Consider the following 23,764-nt stretch of genomic DNA (forward strand, 5'->3'; position numbering starts at 1 on the left):
TTCAATAATACAAAATTGGGATTATATCAATAAATTACTATCAGGTCAACGACGATGAGAAAATATATCATATTGTAAATAAATTATAGTAAAGCAATGGTCTAACACAGATCATTGTGGTTTTTTCGAACTCTACGAATGCAATCTGTCGGCTTTGAAAAACTGCATTTTTCTTACCGCTCTTTTATAAGCATCAACACATATGCGACGCACGTGGCGAGAAACAAACTCTTCTCTCTTCCTCTTTTCTTCTCCCCTTTCTTATAAGCAAGTAAACAAGCTCACAAATCGATGTAGATATATGCAAATACTCAATAGTAAGCTCTTAGGCTAGTCAATTCGTCCATTGATTCATTACAGTGAGTTTCATGTATCAATAGTAATGCAGAAATTTCTCAATGAATTATTAACCTCTTTACAGAATTGTGCGTTTGATTCTAGAGAAATCGTTTTTGTCACTCGTCCGAATGCTTATATGCTTGTATGAATGTATTTTATACAGAAGGTTAAATTATTAATAATTTTAAATTTTATGTAAAATTATAAATAAATAAAAAATATAATAAGTAAATACAAAATTTATTAAATTAAGAGACACGGCAGTGGCTCTCGAATCGATCAAGTTCTAACCAAGTTCAACTGATAGCTTAGGTTTAAATTATATAATAAGTGTTTTTTTATTTTTTTATTCAAAATGTAAACCATTTGTATGTGCAAAGCAATTAATTACATAGAACAAGTAATATAACGAGCATTTTTAATTAAAATCTTATAACCACTTTATTTTATTCTTTACTAAAATTTTTTTTATAGTATTGACAATGCATTTCGACCTACTTAGTGTGTCTTCATCAGTTGTTATATTATCATCTTATATTAAATCTATCTTCAGAAACATGTGTACTCTAACTATACAATTCTTTCGCCTAACCATAAACACTTTTGCACTGACATCAAATTGCAATTATTAATAGAAAAAATAAAATTAATTTTCCATTTTATAAATAAAATTAATAATATAAATAAATACGCAAATAATGTTCTAATTATAAAATATCGGGTGTTGATTGTTGATGTAGATAAACTAGTTCAGCGGTTCCAGATAACAAACAGATTCATGAGGTGAAGTTGTCAGTGCCATTGTTAAAAACTTGTGACAAGTTAGAAGTTATCCAGATATAAGAGCGCGTCCAAGATATAAAGTCACGGCTGATTACATGACGGTAAAAAGGGGGAGGGGGGATTTTTCAACAAAATCATTGTAATATAATTTGTACGAAAACTATAAAAAGTGTACTTTATTATGCAAAAAGTTCCATTTTTATAATTAAGTTAAAAACTAGGTTTTGTCATCGAAACCGATCAAATTTCAGTTTTCAAGTCAGTTTCGGTTAAAACCGAAACCTTTTTTTTTAGTTTAATTATACATAATTAATAATTAAATTACAGAACAAAATACAATTGATAAAACATTAATTATTTATTAATAAAATTAAAACTTTTACAGTTACATAAAATCTTACCAAATAAAAATGAAATATTCTTCGAAAAATAAAACAAAAAACAAAAATAAACTTTTAAAAAAAGTAATACAAAAAATAAATTTCTTTAAACAAAATTTATTTCTTCCTATTTTTATTCTCAGACATAATTACCGAAATATAAATATTTTGTAATAATTTCTCAGTAATAATATTGGTCAATAGATTACTGACAGTAATATGACTTAGAATTATGTTTACGTTATCTGTTAATAATCAAAATTGAATAATCTAATGTTATATGCCAAGTACTCCGAGATGTGCTAAATATAGTTTCGGCGGCAGTCGAAGATTCAGCCGAAACCAGCCAAAATCAAAACCGAACCTTCGATCGAACATTAGACCCATACATATGTAGTTTTGTAGCCCAACGCAAATTTGATTTCATCTCTTAATTTAGCAGATGAAAGAATCGACTCGGGACACCAATCATAATTCAATTAAAGTCTTAAAAATCAAGAAACACTAGCTGGTATAAGAACGTCATTAACTTCTGAGCAGTACAGACATAAAGTGAAAATAGGGCACGTTTATACTACAATCTGACGTTTGTGCATTTCGTTCAGATATCGCCATATAAAACACTGTTTTTTTTTGTGTTTACATTTTGTTCAAACAGGCACTTGCTATAAAAAGAGAGGTACTACGGCTGCGTTTATGCGAGCTATAACGTTCCTGTGTAAAAATCACAGAACAATACAGTGTGGCGAGTGCCATTTGGAGTCAATATAAAAGTATTATAATTTTTTTTACTTTAATAATGTATTTTATATTAAAAAAATAAACATTTTTTACAATTTTATAGCAAATTAAAAAAGATTGATTGTTTCTATTCATTTTTTTTCACTTTCTTAAGCTATCTTTTTTTAATTTTTGTCAAAATAATTATATTTTTTTTACAATACCCAAAATCCATTTTATGTTCTAGATCTATCTTTTATCTTTTCGAAAGTGTTCAACTTTTTTAAATTTGTTAAAAATTAACAAAAATACGATAGATTTTTTAAAAGAATTTATTTTTGCGATTTTTTCAAACTTTATTTTACTTAAATTATTTTTTAATTATGTTTAATTTATTATTTATTATTACTATTTTTTAATTATGTTTAATGTCAATGAATATTATTGTGGATTACACCATCGTCTTCATCATGAAAAGATAAAGAGATTCATATAGCACAATATTGATTTCAGTCCATCTGTCCAATGCAGAATGTTTGGGAAGGAATGGGATATATTTTTAACCTAGTATGACATTAAGATGGAAAAAAATAGGTATATCATTCTAGGATTAAAGTATGATTCACCTGACAGATTTGTATCACTATTTAGTTGAGTCTATTCCGATTGCTCTTTTATATAAATCGCTTCAAAAATTAATTTTTTGTAATAATTATATTTGTAATAGGTTCGTAGTCTAAGATTTTAACATTATCCCAATCGACTAACTATAATTTAAAATGTTCTGAAATAACAAACTGGTCTAAATATGTTCAATCTGATATTGTTAAAATGTTTTAGTAATTTCATTTTTAATTGTTTTGTTGTTTGCTCTACATATACGGCATTGAAGTCTTTACACTTTATTTTTATATATCATTATTTAAAATCGTAAATTTCAAAGTTATTAAAGCTAAAAAATTTTTATTTTTTTGTAGTTTAATAAACTTGCTTAGATTATTGAGACTTAGATTATTTAGGTCTATATCTAATAATGCATTCATATCTGTTCATGACTTATGTTACTTTCGATATACTCTTAACATACGGAATACCATTAGTTGTTTTTTTTCCTCGGTAATTTCGGATTCCTTTTTATTTTCTATGGGGGCACGACTCTGTGTCAACAATTTTGTATCTATAAAATATTTCTAACATTTATTTTGTTAAAAATTAATTCTAAAGAATATCCATTTTCTAGATTTTTGGTTGAAATTTCTAGCGGAAAAAAAGAACTGCTTTATTCATAAAATTGTACATCATACTGATCTTATGACACATTTTAATTTTTTCTCTACATACTTTATGAACAAAGATACCGCGACTAAAAATCCAAAATATTAATTGTTCGCGTTAAGATACATCGTCGTTATCGTCAATCTCGTAGGCACGTAACGGGATAAAGGCAAGACGAGGAAATGTACGGTTCGTTGTTTTAACACTACTGGGGCTAACTTTCTAAAGTATCGTTGCAATGTAAGTGCCCGCTAGTGTCTTTATTAGTACTTTTACCATCTATGTATCGACAGTAAACGAAAGAGAAAGCAAAAGAGATATATTATGCACTATACTTACGACTCCAATATATCCTATATTTTTCAAACTTTTACTGAAACCTTTCATTAATGTAACATACTAACGAGATACTATTAAAGACCATTAATCCCCCCCCCCCTTATATAAATATTAGACCTTATATATAAAATATAACCGAATGACAACACAATATAATTAATAGATCTCAATATACGACAGATGTTAATCCATAGGTTAAAACTAATTTATTATTCCCCTTATTATTAAATGACTCAAATATAAATTCCATATCCGTATAGGAAATAATATTTCCTATACGGATGCTCAGAACAAATCTTATTGGTGAATTATTTTACTTCTTTTTATTATACTACTCCTATTATTAAAGTCACTTGGCAAACAGTGGGAGATTGTATAAACAAAATATATTTTATCTGATAAAATAAATTAAGAATAACTATACACTTTAAACCTTCCTTAATACACTTTTACCTTCCTTAATATTAAATTTATATTCTAAATTTTATATTCTAAAATTAAACCATGTTGTAGTTCGAGAACTAAGGTAACTACCGAGCTTAATAAAACGCATACTCCCTTTGTTTTTGCCAAGCAGCAGTCGAAAGAAAAAACGCTTGAACATTTTATTATATACAGAATCATATTATTAGATATAACATTTTAATATTAAAAAATAAGGAATACATTTTTTAGTTCGTATAAATATTCATTTTTATAGTTTAGCCATATTTTCAAATTATTTACTTTTGTAGAGAAGATATGTTTTTGTTTTTGTATTTAAAATACATATGAATTGGATAATACAATTTTTTTAAGGAGAATATTATTACATGAGGTTTTTTAGTACAATAATTTTTCAATGAACAGCGTATATAATTGACGCCTTTTTTATAAAGGTAATTTATTAAAAATGCATCAGTTAAGGATAAGAAATTAAAAATAATAATGTACTGTTTAATGTAAGTATTCTTATTAGAGTAAAGTAGAATCAAATTATAAATACAACAAAACGTGTGAATCATGCTTCAACTTGTATACAATATCATATAATATAATCAATAAAACTTATGTTTCTGGATGCGCACAGAGAACCGTGAAACATGGATTATGGAAATTAAAGAACAATGTTTAAAAAAACCGTTGATTTTAGTCTAAGCGGGAAACTTGAATTTTCACCGGTTTTTTATAGATTTGAACCTACCAAATGCAATTCTGCTATTAAGTTTTGGGCAAAGTAAAGGGAACATGTTTTTTCAGACTAATAGACTTATTATATATTTTCTCTTGTTTTATTGTGCCTGTTGTATTTCATTTTATCATTTTTATTTACTTTTCCAGATAAAATAAAAAAAGTTACATTATGAATTATCCCAATTTATAATAAGAGGTATTATATAGATCAAATGTTGCACTAATTAAGAACAGTGCAGTTAATGTACAAAGATGCACTGGCTGCTCGCGGAAAAAGTGACGACATGTATCAGCCTTAAGTTTCAAAGTTATACACTCTTAGCGATAAAGAGTTTGCAAACCGTCACCGATAATCTTACGCTTATCACACACCGAATCAGAATTTTCCGCGTATTATAAACTAGGGTTGGGAAAATTACTTTGTAAAAGTAATTAGTTACAGTTACAGTTTTTTCACTGAAAAAGTAATTAATTACAGTTACAAATTATCAATTTTGAAAATAATTCGTTAGTTACAGTTACAGTTACTAAAAAAAATAATGAATCGTTACTTTTCAGTTACTTTTTTCTTAAATAATTGTACATTTTAAATATAAGAAATAAGAATCTTACATTTTATGCTTTACTAACTGTTGTATATTATGTGCTTAATTATGTGCTTTAACAAGTTATTTCATGTACACTAAATGAGAACTTTGTGAAGGTAATCCAAATCGTATATTACTGTTATCACAATTAAATGAAATATAACGATACATTGGCTGTCATACATTGATTCATATTTTTTTTGTTACAAAATTTTCATAAAAATTTTTATAGAATTTAATTTTATAGAATTTAATATTTAAATATATCATTAAGATAACCTCTTTGTGGCGTCATTATAGAGCCATCTATGCTAAACACATATTTCACAGATGCAGAATTCAGAATGCCTGTGTTATATTTAATAAAAAGTTTCTTAATTACAGTATAATTATTTAGCATATTAATACTGGAATTATTCAATTTTAAGAATTGATACAATTCCTCTTGTGTAGACTCGACTTTTTCCGGTTGATTTAAAATTTTAGCGTATGTTCCAAAAAAAAACTATTAAAGTAACTATCAAAATAGTTATTAGTTACCAAAAAAATGTAACTGCGTTAATTTACAATTACAGATGGAGAAAAGTAACGAAGTTATTAGTTACCAAAAAAAAGTAACTGTAACTGTAATTTCGTTACAAGAAACTCGTTAGTTCCCAACCCTGTTATAAACCTTTTAACAAAGTTTTCGTATTATGCTCATTATAGAAAAGCTTTTCTTATACAAGAATAAGTACGCGTTTATAGTGATTTAGTAAATCGTAATAAACCATCGCAATAAATCATCTCAGTTTTCTTCCAAAGATTACATTAAAATTGCTAAATGTTTATAAAGAACTCAGCAACTATAAAAACTATAAAATAAAACTCTAATTTTTTAATTAATAAAATGTTATTTTAACGGATCCAAAAAAATCAGCATTCTATAGATATAATCCATTAAAATATTTAATAAAATTTTTTAAATCCTTTAAAAATCCATTAAAATATTTAATAAATATTTTATGGTGTTATGTAAGATATTTGCAGAATAATTTTTCTGAATTAATACAATCGAACTTGACAATGAAGTAACTCATTAGTAACAAAATAACATTTAAAAAAATGTCTCATATTTTTTTATGTAGTCGTGCTAAAACTTAAACATTAGTTAAAACAACCATTTTTATCAAGTAACAAAATTGCAAAAAGACCAACAAATTAGCAACAAAAAAAAAGATTAAATTTTTGTGCATGTTTTATTCGATTGCGCTGCATTGGCCGCGTCAGCTTAATAGACGTTCCCCATCCATATTAATTAAAGTAACTGTCTCTAATTATTACCAGTGCTCCAATTACTGCTACTTTTTTTCAATTAAAATTTAATATTAAAATAAGAATTATGCAAACATTACGTTAAAAATGTTTTAATGTTAAATTAAAATAGTCATATCGACACATAAGCGCAACTACAAATAATAAAAAATATTTGATAAGTTTTTATTTATAAAATAATTTAAAAAATTAGGATGTGTAGCTGAAAATGAATGTCATTATTTTCTAAATAAAATTAAAACAAAACTGCATTTTGTTTAAAAAAAAACATACTTTTTCCATTTTTATATGTATTAAAACAATTATATGATGTTAAATAACAGTTCAAAAAAAGAAACATAAAAAGTAATAAGATTCTTTTTTAATTTATTAAAATGACAGTATTATGAAAAATCATTTAAAGTATCTCAAAGATATTTCTCTCTTCTCATTTGTATAATGATTAATGTATATGTATCTTTGATTTAGTATAAGTCAAAAAAGTAAAAAAAATTTTTTAAGTCAAAGCTTGTAAATCAAATCTTGATCTTATATTTAATTTAATATAAACAAACAAATTTACTTCTGTTATAAGTTTTAGAAAAAAAAGTATTATATTGAAATATGAATTATATATACTTTTTTTTTTCAATAACAAAAATCGTTTAATACAAACTTAAAACGAGTTACTTACAATATAATTTTTGTAGAGTTAGCAACAAATGAGGTAACTTTAGATAGTAAAAAAAGGAAGAGGCAGTACATTTAGGATATTAACTTGCATGTTCAAACCTTATAAGGTATCTGCAGGTATTAACTCTTTAACTATATAAAATAGAAATTAAAGTTTTGTGCTATTTTTGTGGTAAAAACTTTTACAATTTTATCCACAAATTTATTCTTTACATTTTTGGGGTCACTGATTTCGAATTTGAGATCAGAATTTCAAAATTCAAAATGGCGGATACGATATAGAAACTCATTTTCAAAAAAATTTAATTATTTTTAAAAACTTTGATCGCCATATTGGATCCGCCATTTTGCATTTTGACATAAAACTTAATTTAGCAACCCAAAAAACCCATAAAAACCCTTTTTCAAAAAAATCTGATTATTTTTGAAAACTTTGGTCCCCCATTTTTAATTTGGCAATTTGGACTTTAAATTCGAATTTAACAGCCTTAAAACACCTTGGAATACTTGCCACTATGAAAATTCCGGTAGTTTAACTTGCTTTTTTTAGAAATGCACATATGTCATGTATAGCGAAGAATTTAAGGCCTAGTTAACTTAAATTTCAAATAAAATAAAAAATATTAAATAAACAATATTTGTTATAAATAATTTCTTTGGAGTTTCATAAACACAGAAAAATAATATTGCAACTTCTATCGAAAAGAACGTAAAAAATAATCATTTGAAAAAACAACACAAATAAGAAAATAAGGCCTACGATAATAAACTTCGATAAATATATTAACACAAAATTTGAAATCATTTATAGTTAATAATTATCATGTCTTTATATTCAACTTATTTTTACTCATTTTATTTATATTTTTGGAAATATTTACGATTTTTTGTGACAAAATCTTATTATTTAAGAGACGCATTCTTTCTCTCCAAGACAAAACACGCTACTAATAAGATAGTGCAATGAGACACAATACCACGAACATGCATCAACTTATTAGAGCTCTCAGAACATATTTGTAAGTGAAAAAAATGCATTAGACAATTTTAAATGTATTTTCTATTTTTAGGCCTTATTACCTACAGGTACCTTTTTTTCTTTCACTATTTGAAATAATTAATCATTTTTTTAAAGATTGCTACTTTTATTATATGCACATAAAATATTTATTTGAATGATAAAAAAAGTATGTTTATTATACACTTAAAAATTGCAAAATAAGCATGTCAACTACCACTATGTGCTTAAAGCAGCAGTAATTGAAAGTTACCTTAATTGGGTTTCAGACTTACGGACATAGTATATAACGCAGACGGAAAACGTTAAACACTGATCATAAATTATTGCACATTACGATTTTAGTTACCGTAAATTATTGGAAAAATATAGATGTACTATAACATATAACTTACGGTTTTTTCCGTACTCTATTTAACTCATCATACTGTAAATTATTTTAACTCGTTGACAATGTCTTGAAAAAATCGAAATGCGTTCGGACTCTTGTATCTCACTGTTGTCATAAAAATGATAGATTTGTAACTTTTTAAGATTAATATTATTTAACGCACTAAGATCCGCGCTTAACTCACATAATCCTTTCTTTGTTGTTCTTTCTATTTAATACTATAACGTATTCAAAATTTATCAAAATCTGAATTACAAAAGGTAATTGTCTCCTTGTAAAATGTAAAAAATAGAAAATGTGCGTATATTATAAAACTATTACTGTTTTACAAGTCTTTCGAATAATTTATAAAACAGGTTCTTCTTAATGTACTCGTTTTCGAGTTAATTAATATTGTTATTTATAATAAAATTAAAATTTGAGAAAAAAAATTTTTAATAAAACTCGTACTTTTTAGTAAGTTCAAGTACATTTCACTTTATTATAATTTTAATGTAAAAAATTTGCAATTAGTCATAAATATATATATATAACATTAAAAATTAAAGTCAGCTTTTAATTTGTTTTTAAAAAAATTAAATGATTTAAAACGTATCTCAATAATTAAAAAAATGTCTTTTAGAACCTTTCTTAATATCGTTAATCCTCAAACAGATTTTTGTATCGGATGTATTCTGAGAATTACTAAAAAGATCAATGCAAATGATTCTTCAATGATATAAAATTTATTTGTTATACAAGCTGCAAATAATACCTTTTTCTTACTCTTTTCTTCATTGTCTTTTTTCTACATGTAATAATTTTCGAACACCCTATACAATATATCCATGAGGCACGCGCGCACGCACACATAGCCGCGGCAAGTTAACACAAGTGCGTAAAGCGAGCGAGTGACTGGCCTGAGTAGTTTCACGGAGTTTCCTCCTGATCTCGCAGTGTGCCGAGAGATACGGCATCTTGACTCCTACTAGAGTAACAGCGCCGAAAGAGCAAAGCAAGAGAAAGACAGAATGGGGAAAGGGTGAGGAAAGGGAAGAGTGTGGCACAAGCAATGGCCGCGAGACCCGATCGATGTCTCGGCAACTTCCCCCTTCTGCCGTTCAACGTGACACGTCCCTCCTCCGTGCCATCGCCATCACAACTTGCCTCATCCCGCTCTCGTCAGCGTCTTTATCCCCTCCCCATCCTCATTCTCCTGCCAGAACTTCGAGCATTACCTTCATCCCTTCCCTTTTCCAAACTAAATCCCAGATAGTCGCCACTGCATTCGCTTGCCTCTTCGAGTCTGTTTACAATGGCGATGCACTACTCCCATTATTCGGTACTTCACTTTCGGATCAACTGCGTTGCCGCAGCGGCAGCAACAGCAGCGGCAGCGGCAGCGACGACAACAACGACAGTAACAGTCACACGATGATAACGATTACAGAAGAAGTACGAAATGTAGCAATGTCTTTAAGCTAATTCGAGACTTGTAATTTCTATATAAAATTCTGAATCGTTTTAATATAATGCTATATACATTATTTCAGTTTTTTCCGATTTATTTTTATTTTACAAAAAAAAATAAGTTATTAAATAAAAATCTTGATGCATTTTTATTGTTAACATAAAAAACACTTTAAATAATCAAAGACAGACATTTCTGATAGAAAATTCTCTGGAGAAGTAATAAAAGTAGAATATTATATGTATATGTATATTATTGATGCATATTAATAAAAATATTATTAATAGTTTAAACAGGGTGCCCAGCAAACTTAGCAAAAAAAAATTTTTTCCAGGACCTTAAATTTTTCTCTAACTTTCTTGTGTTATTTTTACGATTATTCATCATGCACATATTAACTAAAAAACACCTAACTCAATATGCATTTTTAAATATATTAACTAAGTAAGATATATTCATATATCTTACTCTAATATTAGAATACAGTTTGTTACAATGTAAAACCTGTAGTAGAGTGTTTAATAACATGGTAATTTTTCCGAACCACGACTCTACCTCTAAATGGGCTAAAATTTTTTGTAATGGTTCCTTATGCTTAGAAAGTAATGTAAATAACCATTTTAAGTCGGGGAAGTACAAGAAAAAAATGTATAAACAAAAAAAATGTATAAAGAGGTGCAGGGGGACCTTTCGACCCCCTCTCGTATCCATCCCGTCGGTAGGGATGCTCTGGGTAGAAATGCGCAATTAAGTCGTAATTTATTATCAACAAAATACGCACCGTACTTTTGCACACTTCTACCTAGGGCAACCAGACAGGGTGGGTGCGGGAGGGGGGCCAAAGGTCCCTCCTTGTAGCCTTCCCCGTGTGTGTCAATTGTTTACGTATATCGGACGTCGCGTTAATCCGTGTATAACCTTAATATTTTGTCATTGGAAGGAAGCACTTTTTATACCCTAAAAAATTGTATTTAAAATTTTATTGTAAATTGTATATTATTTATATTTTGAATTAAAATTTCGCAAATCTAGCAAAAAATCACTAAAATGCATGCGCATGTGGTCATAGAGCATACTCATGCTGCTGTATTTTTTTATAAATTTTTTTGTACTTCCCTCAACTGAAAATTGTAATTTATATTACTTTTTAACCATAAGAAGCCATTACAAATAATTTTAGCCCATTTGGGGATGGAACCGTGGTTGGGAAAAATTACCAATAACATTAACGAAACTAACAAATAATAATTTTTTTACTTAAGGAAGACCGGAGCTTGTTGGCATAGCTTTCATAATTTTGTTATAACAATATAACTGTTAAATGTTACATAATTGCAATAAGTTATATAACAATTATATTGTTGAATAAGAAATTATAATCAATAGTTATATAACTGTTAATTGATGTTTGCTGGATAATTTCTTATTGCAATTTCTTTTTTTTGTTGTATCTTATGAATTGCGTCTTACAGAGTAAGTTTTTCTCTAGTTTTTCTTTAATTTCTCTTTTTTTATTAAGACTATATTGGAATAAACTGAAAACATAATAAACAATAATAATTTAAACTTAAGCGTAATCTTACAAATAAATAAAAGAGCGCCTACTACAGCCGAAGTTAGATCTTGGTGTTTAATACTACTTCATATACTTTTATCTTAAACATATTTTCAATTTTATGAACTACGTATTAAAATTTATATTGTGTTTTAACTCTTAGGATATAACCTGGATTTGCGTAATCCGAGCAAATTTTGAAATAAGCGCCGTTTTTAAACGGAAAGGGGTGGAAAAGCCGGACGCGGGAGAAGAAATTTCGAAGTTACAAGCATTAGTTTACCGCTCGGTAGACCCAGTGTGTCCCTAACAGCAAAGGGCAAGTGTAAAAATTCTTCACTCGGGTATTTTTTACTTAGTTCATACGGAATGTTATAAAATTTCTGTATGAAGTAAAATCAAATTTTGCAAAAAAGATATTAACTGTTTTTTCGTAAAGTTTAATGTAAAATATTATCATTTAGTGCAGAATAAATAAACATAAAGTGTTATTTCTTGCTTTTAATTGAATTTAAAAATAAAACAAAAAACCCATTTTTGTTTTGTGTTTTGTTACTTTAAATTATTAAAATATTTTTAATTACTTATCCATAACAAAAAAATCAATTTTGGCCCTGAAGTGGATGTTTGGAGTCGCATATATCGCACGTATTGACGGTGCTTTCCGCATACCTAATTGGTGGTCGACGAGATCGCCGCGTGGCGATCGAGATAAAAATTTCGCGGCAATGTTGATAGCTCGCGAAGTTGTGTCGTAACTTACGTGATTTTTTGATATATTTCGCGCGGAAGTGTTGTGTGCGATTGTGTGACGAATAGTGAGTTTATTCGTCACACAATCATACGAGCGTTGTGTTCTGAAAAAAATTACGTTTGCGACGGTGATCGTGCATACCTCGGGTAAGTTTGACATCATAATAATTATATAATATCAAAATATTAAAAGTGCAAAGGACTATCAGATAAGTTGATATTGAAAATAAACTTATCGTACAAAAAAAGCAATTTATATTATAATTGCAAACATACTATGTAACATAATACATTAAAGGTTATAATTTATGAAGATAATTGGACAGGGATCAAAATGTTTGAAGTTATAATATATAAGGTGTCCCAAAACATGTGGGTCAACGCTTGTAAAAAAGTAGAAGGGATCAAAATGAACATAAAAGTCCAATATTGTCTTGGATTAAGTCCACCAATAATCGAGATATTAACGTATGGAACCTGCAAATAATCTAATTAATTTCTATCGTAATTGTAAACAGTAAATTAATGAAAGCTTATCATACATTCACGATAGATTTTTTCTTCCATGTTACGGCTCAAGCGGATCGAGCTCTTCCCTCGGCGCGCTCTCATTCGCATAATTTGAAAAATTAATACCTCGATTATTGATGGTCCTAACCCAAGACCTAACCCAAAACAATATTGGACTTTTATGTTCATCTCGGTTCCTTCTATCGTTTTACAAGCGTTGACCCACATGTTTTGGGACACTCTGTATATAATTTTACTTTTTTGTAAATATATGTTTTTATTAATAAAAAATGCTATTATTTCAGGTTGGTGCAAATAGAAATCATTAAGCTTTCCAGTATAATATTGCGCTTGGATTTTAATAACTCAAAAAAGGGATGATTTTAGATCTTGAAGAAATAATACTATGCGCTATTTTAATGTAATATTCAACATGCTGTTTTTTTGTAAAAACCAGCAGTTTATTAGCTACCACATCGCTTTTTGCCGTTCGGTAAGCGTTTCTGTGTTCTGTCTGCAAAAGTCATATTTGTATATATCAATATCGATATCAAAGTAAATTTCAATCCAAGTTAAAATTAATATCAATCTAAATTAAAGCTAATTTTAATTCTAGTTAAAATAATACAAGTACAAATAAATAATCTTTAATACTTGCTTAAAATTGGAGGGTATACGCTCCAATATTACACATATATACACGTATAAATTTCACGAATATATGAAACTGAAAAAAAATATATGTATAATAACGAATTTTTCATGGAAAAAGCATATAAAATATATTACATTTCTATCTTTTCTTCTTCTTTAGAAGATTAAAATTAAGATTATAAAAAATTGTAACTTACAAAGAAACGTCATGTTTGAAGAAGATTCGCTACAACGCAGTAGTTTTGTCAAAATAAATTTCTGAATATTTCCTACCTAAAAAAAATGTAAAATCAATACTCATTTCTCTCAAAGTCTTCTCAAATAGTTCAAATTATTGTTAATTTTCTTCTACAATACTCTAATTAAGTCTCTTATTGCACTAATTGCATGAGCAAATGTCATCGCAAATTTAGCAAATAAAAATTTATATAGAAAGTTATTAATACAATTTATTTTCGAAAAGTAAAAAATAAAAAATCAAAAAGCGTGTGCGAAACGCGTGTTTGTGATGTCCAGTTTATTATTAAAAAGACGTGTCAAGTTGATACTCAAATATATTAAAGTATTCTTGAAAGTCTCTACGCATATTAACTTTTTTCCACAACACTAATTAGTTCTCTCGCTAATTTCGTGAGTGACTGTCATCGCAGAGAACAAATTATAATTAATATAGAAAGTGATTTACAATTTATTTTCAAAAAGTAAAAGCTAAATAGCAGATGCAAAATGCGCGTTTTGTAAAAAAAAATGAGTCAGCACAATAAACAGTATGTAAATTTATTTGTAAAAAATCTTTAATATTTATATAATATAATGAAATAATATATATGCTTCAAAATATATATGTATATTTCTGTTGGCTTTTTAAATATCTTTTAGCTATCTTCAGTATGAGTCAGAATATGCTGAAAAAAAATTGAATCAACAAAATCAATGTAATTAGAATTGGTTTTATTAATTCAATAACATTATTAACCTATTAACGCCCAAGCACACGCATTTTCAACATAATTTTCAGCGACTTTATTTACGTCATAGTTCTATAAAAAATTTGAAAAGTATGATTTCTTACGTAAAATTTTACGCTCTTTCAGAATCCGTCGTCAAAATTTGTGTAAAAAAATAATCCAAAAAAGTTATGGCTAGTTTTAAATAAAAAAATACGAAAAAATTGCAAACTTTTTTTTCAATTTTTTTTTACATCAAAATAATATGGAACTTCAACTTTTTGCAACCATCGGTGTACAAAATATTTGTACTTTAAAGGTATATTTTCAAAATTTGTCAAAATTGTCATTTTCATTGAAAAATGACAGATAAATTGCAACAATTTACGAATTATCGTATTTTTTCCATAATAATTCGTAAATTGCAGACAATTAACGGCTTATTATTATTGAAAATAATAGGATTGATATTCGCAGTTCATTTTCAATTAAATACACAATTTTTAAGATGGCGGATTTAATATGGCGACCAAAAAGGTGTAAAAATCATCAATTTTTTTACATTTTTCCTAAATTTCTTTATCAATTCTTTTTCAAAAACTGTTTTATGCACGGACTATTATCAGTTTATAAATTTATTATATATTAATGGAAAAATTCATAAAGTTATTAAGCAGTAAATTTAAAATAGTAGAAATTGTTGATTATTAAGTTTTATTGTTGCTATATACTGTGATAAAAAAAATAAGGTGAATTTTTTATTTAAACTTTGCGGGTACTATAAAATCATGAAATTATTTTTTTTGTGGGTTGATAGTACTACCTTTAACATCTATGCAGAGTTTTATGTCAATATATTCAATTGCTGCAGAGCTACACGTGTTTTTGTAAACATACAAAAGTGAGTTTTTCGATTTTTACTATGTCTGAGCAAAAAATTTGCATTAAATTTTGCAGAATAGATATTCTGCCGCGGAAACGTTGAGGATGTTGCAGAAGACCTTTGATGATAAGGATATGTCGCAAAAAAATGTTTACAAATGGTACAAAGACTCGAAAAAAAGCCGAGAACGAGTTCGAGACGAACAGCGCTCCGGACGAAACTGAGTGTTTTTGAAACCAATCGAAATTTGACGCGTCTGAAGCACGAAAGCTTTTTTTAAATGGTTTAGGTTGATCCAAATGAAATACCCGCAGCATCAGCAAGGTCTCTAATTGTCAATTGACGATTTTCGAGCACCAAATCTTTGATTTCCTTGACGTGGCTTTCATTGGTAGATGTTGATGGTCGTCCGGGGCGTTGTTCGTCTTGAACTCGTTCTCGGCCTTCTTTCAAGTCTTTGTACCACTTGTAAACATTTTTTTGCGACATAGCTTTATCACCAAAGGCCTTCTGCAACATCGTCAACGTTTCCGCGGCAGAATCTTCATTCCGCAAACAAAATTTAATGCAAATTGTTTGCTCAACAAAATCAGACATAGTGAAAACCGAAAAACTCGCTTTTATATGTTTACAAAAACACGTGTAGCTCTGCAGCAATTGAATATATTGACATGAAACTCTGCATAGATGTCAAAGACAGTACTACCAACCAACCCATAAAAAAAATTTCATGATTTTAGAGTACCCGCGAAGTTTAAATAAAAAATTCACCTTATTTTTTTATCACAGTAGTACGTATGCTTCGAAGCATTCCACTGCCGATTAATTAATATTCTACATTATCATGGAATCAGATTGATACCATGATTTATCGACTGCAATTATCGACAGATTTACACCTAATACTCTTCAAAAAAACACAGCCTTGACTTGTTCTGTTGACATTGAATGATAAACTGTTTGTGATGGACTTTGGTGAGCACCAGTTTAAACCGCGTAGTCGATTATAGTGAGATTTGCCCGTGCGAGAAAATATAGTGTCTCTCTAATATAAATACTAGAATCTGCCGAAAAAAAAACTTTCGTGGAATTGTTGCATAAATAGATACTTTGCAGAGAACTATTGTAAACAAGCTCCCACTCAAACGGGGATTCGGTATAGGTTATGGAAAGACTCAGGATAAAACACTAAAAGAACAACATAAAAATAACAACGCGATAGAAATCGAGGTATCGATACAAGAAATACCCCCTTGCTTAACATGTACTCGGAAGTAGAAGAATTGACCTCGCAAGAAGAAATGCAGAAGAGAAAAGACGAGCAAAGAGGACGTTCATGTAGATACAAGAAAGGACAACGGAGAAGAAAAATTGAATGAGACTGCAAGACTGAAAAAAAAGAATATCTTTACCAATATAAACGGTAAACTTGTAAGATCGGATAAAGTAGAATCAAATAGGTTGGTATCACGTAAAGATAAGATTGAAACAGATTATATAGAAGATAAGATACTTGGATGTAAATTAGTACCGAATCAAGTCCATGATAAAAAAAATAAGAATTATGTTAAAATAATGATGCTACACAAAATTAGATGCTTCCCAGACGAACTTGTGATGGACCAATTCAACCTAGCTAGCCTTAAGTTCAAGAACATTATGGAGGCTAATAATGTCTATATAAAAATTAATAAAGAATTAGATGAAATCCTAGAAACATCTATAGATATACGTACTCTTTGTTGCAGAGGAGTCGTTTCAGATTGGCCATTCACCATAGAGGAACTGTGGGATGCTATACAGAAGAAAGAAGACATCGTTCAACTAGAAAGAATGAAAAAGAGGATCTTCGATCAGAACAGCAAGGAAACAAGATTCGTGGATACAGATAATATTATTACTTTTAAGGGCAATCAACTTAACCACAGAATTTCCATTTACGAAGGCATGGGCTTCTTAAGGATAAGACGTTTATAGAATCTGTTAAGCAGTGCTACAAATGCTTTAGATTTGGACATATTAAATTGTTTTGCAAAAGCAAAGCCAGATGTATCATATGTAACAAAATGGCAGATGTGAGGCCAAACCGAAGTATAGGAACTGTGGAGGTAACCATAAATCAACCGTCTTTGGTTGTCCTGATTATCAGAAAAATAAAGGATTAAAAGAAATTATGCTAATGTCTCGTATCACGATGCTATAAGAATTGTGAAAGAAGAGATAGAAAATAATGTAAATAAAATAGATAGATTTGTGAACTCAAGTAAATGGCCTACCCTTCCAATCTCATACGCGACAGCAGTCTCTCATAATAAAGATAAAGAACAGAAGATAACCAAGAACTTGGAGCCGCAAGAACTGACTTTTGCAGAGATACCTAATAGGAGACAAGACAGGAAGGATATTAACAGTCCTTTAATAATTAAAATAAAACAAGGAGCAACACAAGGCAAAATTATAAGCTAAATGACCCAAATGTTATTTCTTATAAACAATTTAATTTGAGACAGGAAGATCTTACGTCAGAGAAGAGAGGAATAGCGTTACGGACGTTTGACTCAGGAAAAGACAGGAGTACACCCAAGAGAAAAAAGGATTACGCGATAGACCCACAGGAGGAACGGACCAAGTATCCATTATATTTAAATAAGACAATAGCCCAGTATGTTGATATCAGAGAGAAGAAAGCTCCAGAGACGGAAAAACAACCAATCGATGATGACTCCAATATTAATAACAGAAGCAAAAAGAAATTTTCGGTGAGTAATAAAATAAAGCTAATTAAAAATAAATGAAATGTGAGATATTCACCTTTCAGTAGAGCACAGGTGGAGTATTCTTCTATTATAACTTCAATGGTAAGAATGTTACTGTGGAATGCTAAAGGATTACGAGCAAACAAAGAAGAATTAGAAGCACACATCAAGAATTATGATATTGTGGTTATCATGAAAACCAAGGTTAACAATTTTGAAAAAGTAATTTTTTCTGGTTACTATAAAATTGGTAAAAAAAGTCGAGATTGTAGTAGCGGAGGCATCATTGTGGCTATTAAAAAAAAAGATTAAGTTCTCTTTATTATTAAAGAGTCTTATTAAAAGTCTTATTAAAGACTGGATGCACGGTAATGATAATTTTGATACTTGTGGAGTTACAATTCTGAATTCAAATTTAAGCTTTAATGTGATTGCTATTTATAGGCGTCCAAATAGAAGAGAAAATCTGAACTCGTGGAAAAACCTGCTAAAGTTTGATAATAAAGGATACGGATCTATTATCGTCGGGGATTTTAATGCCCATAATATAATGTGGAATTGCAGAGACACGAACTATAATGGCCTAAGTCTATATGAGCAGATGTAAGATAATGAATACTAACGTGTGAACCAGAATACCATGTCCAGGCTAAATTTTTGTAATCAAAAAGCATCTAATATCGACTTAATTTTCTCTTTTCGCAGATACCAACCTATAAGACAATGTTGTGCAACACACACCGAGAATAGCGCGAGCAATAAGGATGTTGAGTGGCCTCGGGCGAAGATACCGTCCGATCACACTGAACGTCGCACCGGGCAATGTAGCCAGCAATTACTGACTAAGCAAGTGCACGGACCAAAGGTCTATGACCGCGGGAAAAACCCCCTAGCAACAGGTCAAAAAGCAGCGTAAACAACGCAAAAAGAAAACGAGCGGACTCATTAATAATTAATACAGCGACGAATCTACGTCGTTCGTCGTAACGCATAATTGTACTTAATCATTTGCAACACTTATCTATTCGGGTTTAATAACTGAAAAATATCACTACGTTAGAACAAATATATCTTATAACTACTGTCGGCGTTATTTCTACGGAATCTGATCCTGAAACGTCATCGGCAGCGATCCCGTACCATGTCCCGAGACCAGGGCACAACAAAATTACCTATTATCAAGAAACGGAAACATAAGCCTCGGATCACTTTCCAATAAATATTGAATTGGATCTGGAAATAGTACGCTACAGAAAACGTACAAATAGGATAACAATAAAAAAAAAACAGATTGGAAAATTTATACATCGAGGAATACATCAAGAAAAACTGGGAAGATTTCATGATAACATGCAACTCAAAAAATTTCCAAGACAGATATGAGAGCCTTATAAAACTTATTAAGGAGGCAGTTAATCTTGCATCTGGTAGAAAAAAAAATTGCAATAAGGATCTAGAAACACCAAAAAAAGAAAAACATGGACAGCAAGGTAATGGGATTTGAATTGTACAGCTATTAAGCTAAGAAAATCTAAACTTAAAATTTACAGAAAAACTCAGCGCTTTAATACATATATAAAATGTAAAAAACAAGTAGCCTTTACTAGAAGATTGTTTAAACATACGGAGAGAAATTTACTCTTAAAATTCACCCTTAAAATCTAATAATTGTAAGATATGTGACTTCGATAAATTTTACTGTACTTTTTAATAAAATTTACTAAAAATATAGTAAAATTTATTATACTTTTAGTAAAATTTTCTAAAAGTATAGTAAAATTCTTTGGGGTCACATATTATCTCATAATTACCAGGTTTTGAAGGTAAATTTTAAGAGAAAATTCTCTCTGTGCAAGAAAAGAAAAACTGCTTCAAGAATTTTTGTAACAGTATTTGCAGAGTTACCAGTTTGAGTTACGTCTGGAATACTATAAAGATTTACAAAAAATCATGGAATAGAGTGAGGTGGAATCATTGGCCAGTAACCGATTGAGAGCAAGTAATTAGAGAGGAAATTGATTGGCTCTCCCCCCTGGAAGTTGCCGAGCCGTTAGAAGAACTGAATTATAGTAACATAGGTTTTAATAATACATTAAACCGTAAATTTACCAGGACAGAACTACACCGGGCACTTAATATGATTAGGAAGAATTCGGCCCCAGGCCGAGATAACATTGATTATGGAATAATTAAAGCTTTACCTCTTAAAACCTTTTTTATTGGAAGATTTTTATTGAATCTGTTTAACGACACATGGTTTGGTAAACCCATACCTACTGATTGGTTTAAATATCAAGTCATGTTTATAGACAAGGTAAAGAAAAACAAGATCAGACCTATATTACTCTTGTATTGGAAAGGTTATGGAACGCTTGGTGAATGAAAAAATAGTATGGTAGGCAGAGTCAGAAAAAACTATACCACCGGCAAAATCGCTTCCGCAGAGAAAGATCTTTCATCGGAAACCTGGGTTTAATTACCTACAATGCTCGAACGGCTCTATCTGGCGAGAGCTATGCCCTTGCTGCCTTTCTGGACGTTTCCTCGGCCTATGACAATGTGAAATTTAATGTTATGAGGAATATTTTAGAGAACCTGGATTGTCCGCAAGGAATACTCAACTTTATTTCAAAATGGTTGCAGGTCAGAGAAATGAAATACGTAATCAGTCCTCAAGAAAGTACAAGTTTGGCAAGGAAGGGTTTACCGCAGGGGGCAGTGCTTAGCCCGATTCTTTACGCTCTATATATCCATGATATCACAACAAATACAAGTGAGGATGTTAAAATACTCGAGTTCGCGGATGACATAGCGGTATATGTATGAGGGGCTGATCGGAGAGACAATGGGAGAAAGATAGAAAAAGCCGTAAATATTATCACGGAAAACTTGAAGATGATTAGCCTAGAGCTAAAACCCGGAAAAACCATGCTGGTTGAGTTCTCGAGGAGTGGATTTGTAGACCCGCAAATGGCTATTCATATTAGAGACACTGTTGTTGGAAGCTCAAAGGAGGAGAGATTCCCGAGTTTAATGTTTGACAACCAACATTTACGAACCAAGTACAACAGGTAAGAGGCAGAATGGACAAGACTAACTTTATTTTAAAGTTTTATTTAAATACAGTTACTAGAAGCTCCGATGTAGGCAGAACACTGATATTGTATAGGAGTCTAGTTACCAATGATTCCACCTCACTCTATTCCATGATTTTTTGTAAATCAATAGACTCTAGTACGATCGGTGTCGGGCTATGGTAGTTTCGTATACGCACCAACCACTTAACAGCTTAGTCTGAAACTCGAAAGAGCTCACTACAATGGCCTCAGAACTGCTACAAAAACAGTACCCCTGTTAATATCATGATTGCAGAGTCCAAGATTATTTTTCTGGCACACAGAGCCTTGTTGGCTTTGAACTTCTGTATGAAAGTTAAGAAGTATGATAAACCGGGATTGCAGAGAAGCTTTAATGAGTTGTGTATAGTGGAGAGATACATCGTACTCAGAAATCCGATAAAAAAGAGTATGTTAGCTTTAGCCTGGAAAAAGATCAACGGCTTTACGGACCAGATTGGAGATCCTGTAAATGGATATGAAATATGGTCAATAAACTTCGAGGATATAAAAGAGGATATTACCGTGGACATGGAAATAGGACTTTTCAAGAATAATGTTAAAAAGAATGCATAAGACTTGAAGACCTGAAATATACTCCAGAAGATTACAGACTGATTGAGGAAATCAAGAGTAAGCATCACATCCAACGGGAATGTGGTTTATACAGATGGTTCGAGACCCAAGAATGCAGCGACTACGGGCGCGAGCATTGTTTTTAACAAAGATAAAGCATGGTACATGAGCCTCCCAAAAACCTGTTCTTCTTTTACGGCGGAGGCCTTTGCTGTCAAGACAGCCTTGAAAAGGATAAAAGTGGATCAGATCAGGAAGGAACCGGATGTTAGAGACATTATAATCATAACAGATAGCCAAAGTGTCTTGAAGGCTGTAATGAACAACAGGTTAGATGTCTATAAGAATGAATATATACTGGAAATTAAAAAGAGACTTTCGGATTAGAGATAAATTTAAGGTGAAAATAGTCTACGTTTGGATCCCAGCTCATCGGGGTATCACTAAAAATGAGGCGGATAAATTGGGTGCCTTGGAGAAAGCTGATGTGGAGATAGAAGTCCCCATATCGGATTTTACAGTTCTTTTTGCGGAGGAGGCTTGGAAATTAACATAAACTCGAGTCATAGAAAAGTCAATAAAAAGGAAAATTTTATTTTAACAAATTCTTCAACAGTAATATAAAAAAACCTTGGTTTTGGAAACTAAAAGCGGACAGATATTTTTATATTTTCTTCAACAGAATCAGAACTAACTACTACAACCTGAACGCTACAACCATCGCTGGCTAGAGAAAATTATATTGATTCGGCCAAATGTGAATGTGAGATAGAAGATATTGATCACGTGATATGGCAGTGTTGTACCAGGTCTGTAAATATGAAACCGGAATTTGCCCATAGATGGCGCTAGCTGTCAATATAGTTACTGTCAAACTGCGTCATTGGCGCATTTTCTTGTGACATTTAATAAAGATTTTCAACTCACAACAATACAAGTTTCATACAACAGCATAGTTTTTAATAGCGTTGAACATGTCGAATTTTGTGCCTGGAAACTATGACTTGCGGACAGCATTGATTTTCTGTTAACATTTGAAGAAAACTGCTGCAGAATCGCATCGAATGCTTGTCGAAGCTTATGGTGAGCATGCTCTTGATAAATCACAGTGCTTTGAGTGGTTTAAAAAATTCAAAAGTGGCAATTTTGACGTAAAAAACAAAGAACGTGAAAGACCACTAAAAAAATTTGAAGACAGCGAATTGCAAGGATTGTTGGATCAGAATGACGCTCAAACGCAACAACTCGCGGATCAATTAAATGTGACACGAGAAGCCGTCTCCACACGTTTGAAAGCCATGGAAAAGATCCAGAAGATGGGAAAATGGATTCCACATAAACTGAATAAAAGACAGCAAAAAAATCGAAAAACCATTTGCGAAATGCTGCTCGCCAGGTACAAAAGAAAGTCATTTCTCCATCGAATTGTTACTGGCGATGAAGAGTAGATATATTTTAAGAATCCTAAACGTAAAAGATCATGGGTAACTCCAGGAAAACCACCGACATCGACTGCAAGGCCAAATCGCTATGGACGAAGAACAATGCTCTGTGTTTGGTGGAATCAGAAGAG

The 23,764-nt window shown here is 30.4% G+C and overlaps 1 protein-coding gene and 1 long non-coding RNA gene across 14 annotated transcripts in view; one reads left to right on the forward strand and one right to left on the reverse strand.

Moving 5' to 3' along the window:
• The window catches only part of LOC105835119 (C-terminal-binding protein), a 230,170-nt gene that overhangs the window by 172,323 nt on the left and 34,083 nt on the right, over positions 1-23,764 (reverse strand). The window contains exon 2 of one of the 13 annotated variants that reach the window (XM_036285577.1): positions 17,480-17,567. The exons of 11 other annotated variants lie outside the window; for them this stretch is intronic. The gene's annotated coding sequence lies outside the window, so the exon portion shown is untranslated. Of the gene's footprint in view, positions 1-9,745; positions 10,517-17,479; positions 17,568-23,764 lie in introns of those variants that run through there. One more of the 13 variants, XM_036285579.1, reaches the window with a different exon arrangement.
• LOC118645121 lies at positions 17,574-22,820 on the forward strand. The gene is made up of 2 exons (XR_004962904.1): positions 17,574-18,867; positions 18,944-22,820. It is a non-coding gene; the product is annotated as an uncharacterized LOC118645121 (long non-coding RNA).

This window comes from Monomorium pharaonis, chromosome 4, assembly GCF_013373865.1.
Source record: "Monomorium pharaonis isolate MP-MQ-018 chromosome 4, ASM1337386v2, whole genome shotgun sequence".
Taxonomy (NCBI): Eukaryota; Metazoa; Arthropoda; class Insecta; order Hymenoptera; family Formicidae; genus Monomorium; species Monomorium pharaonis.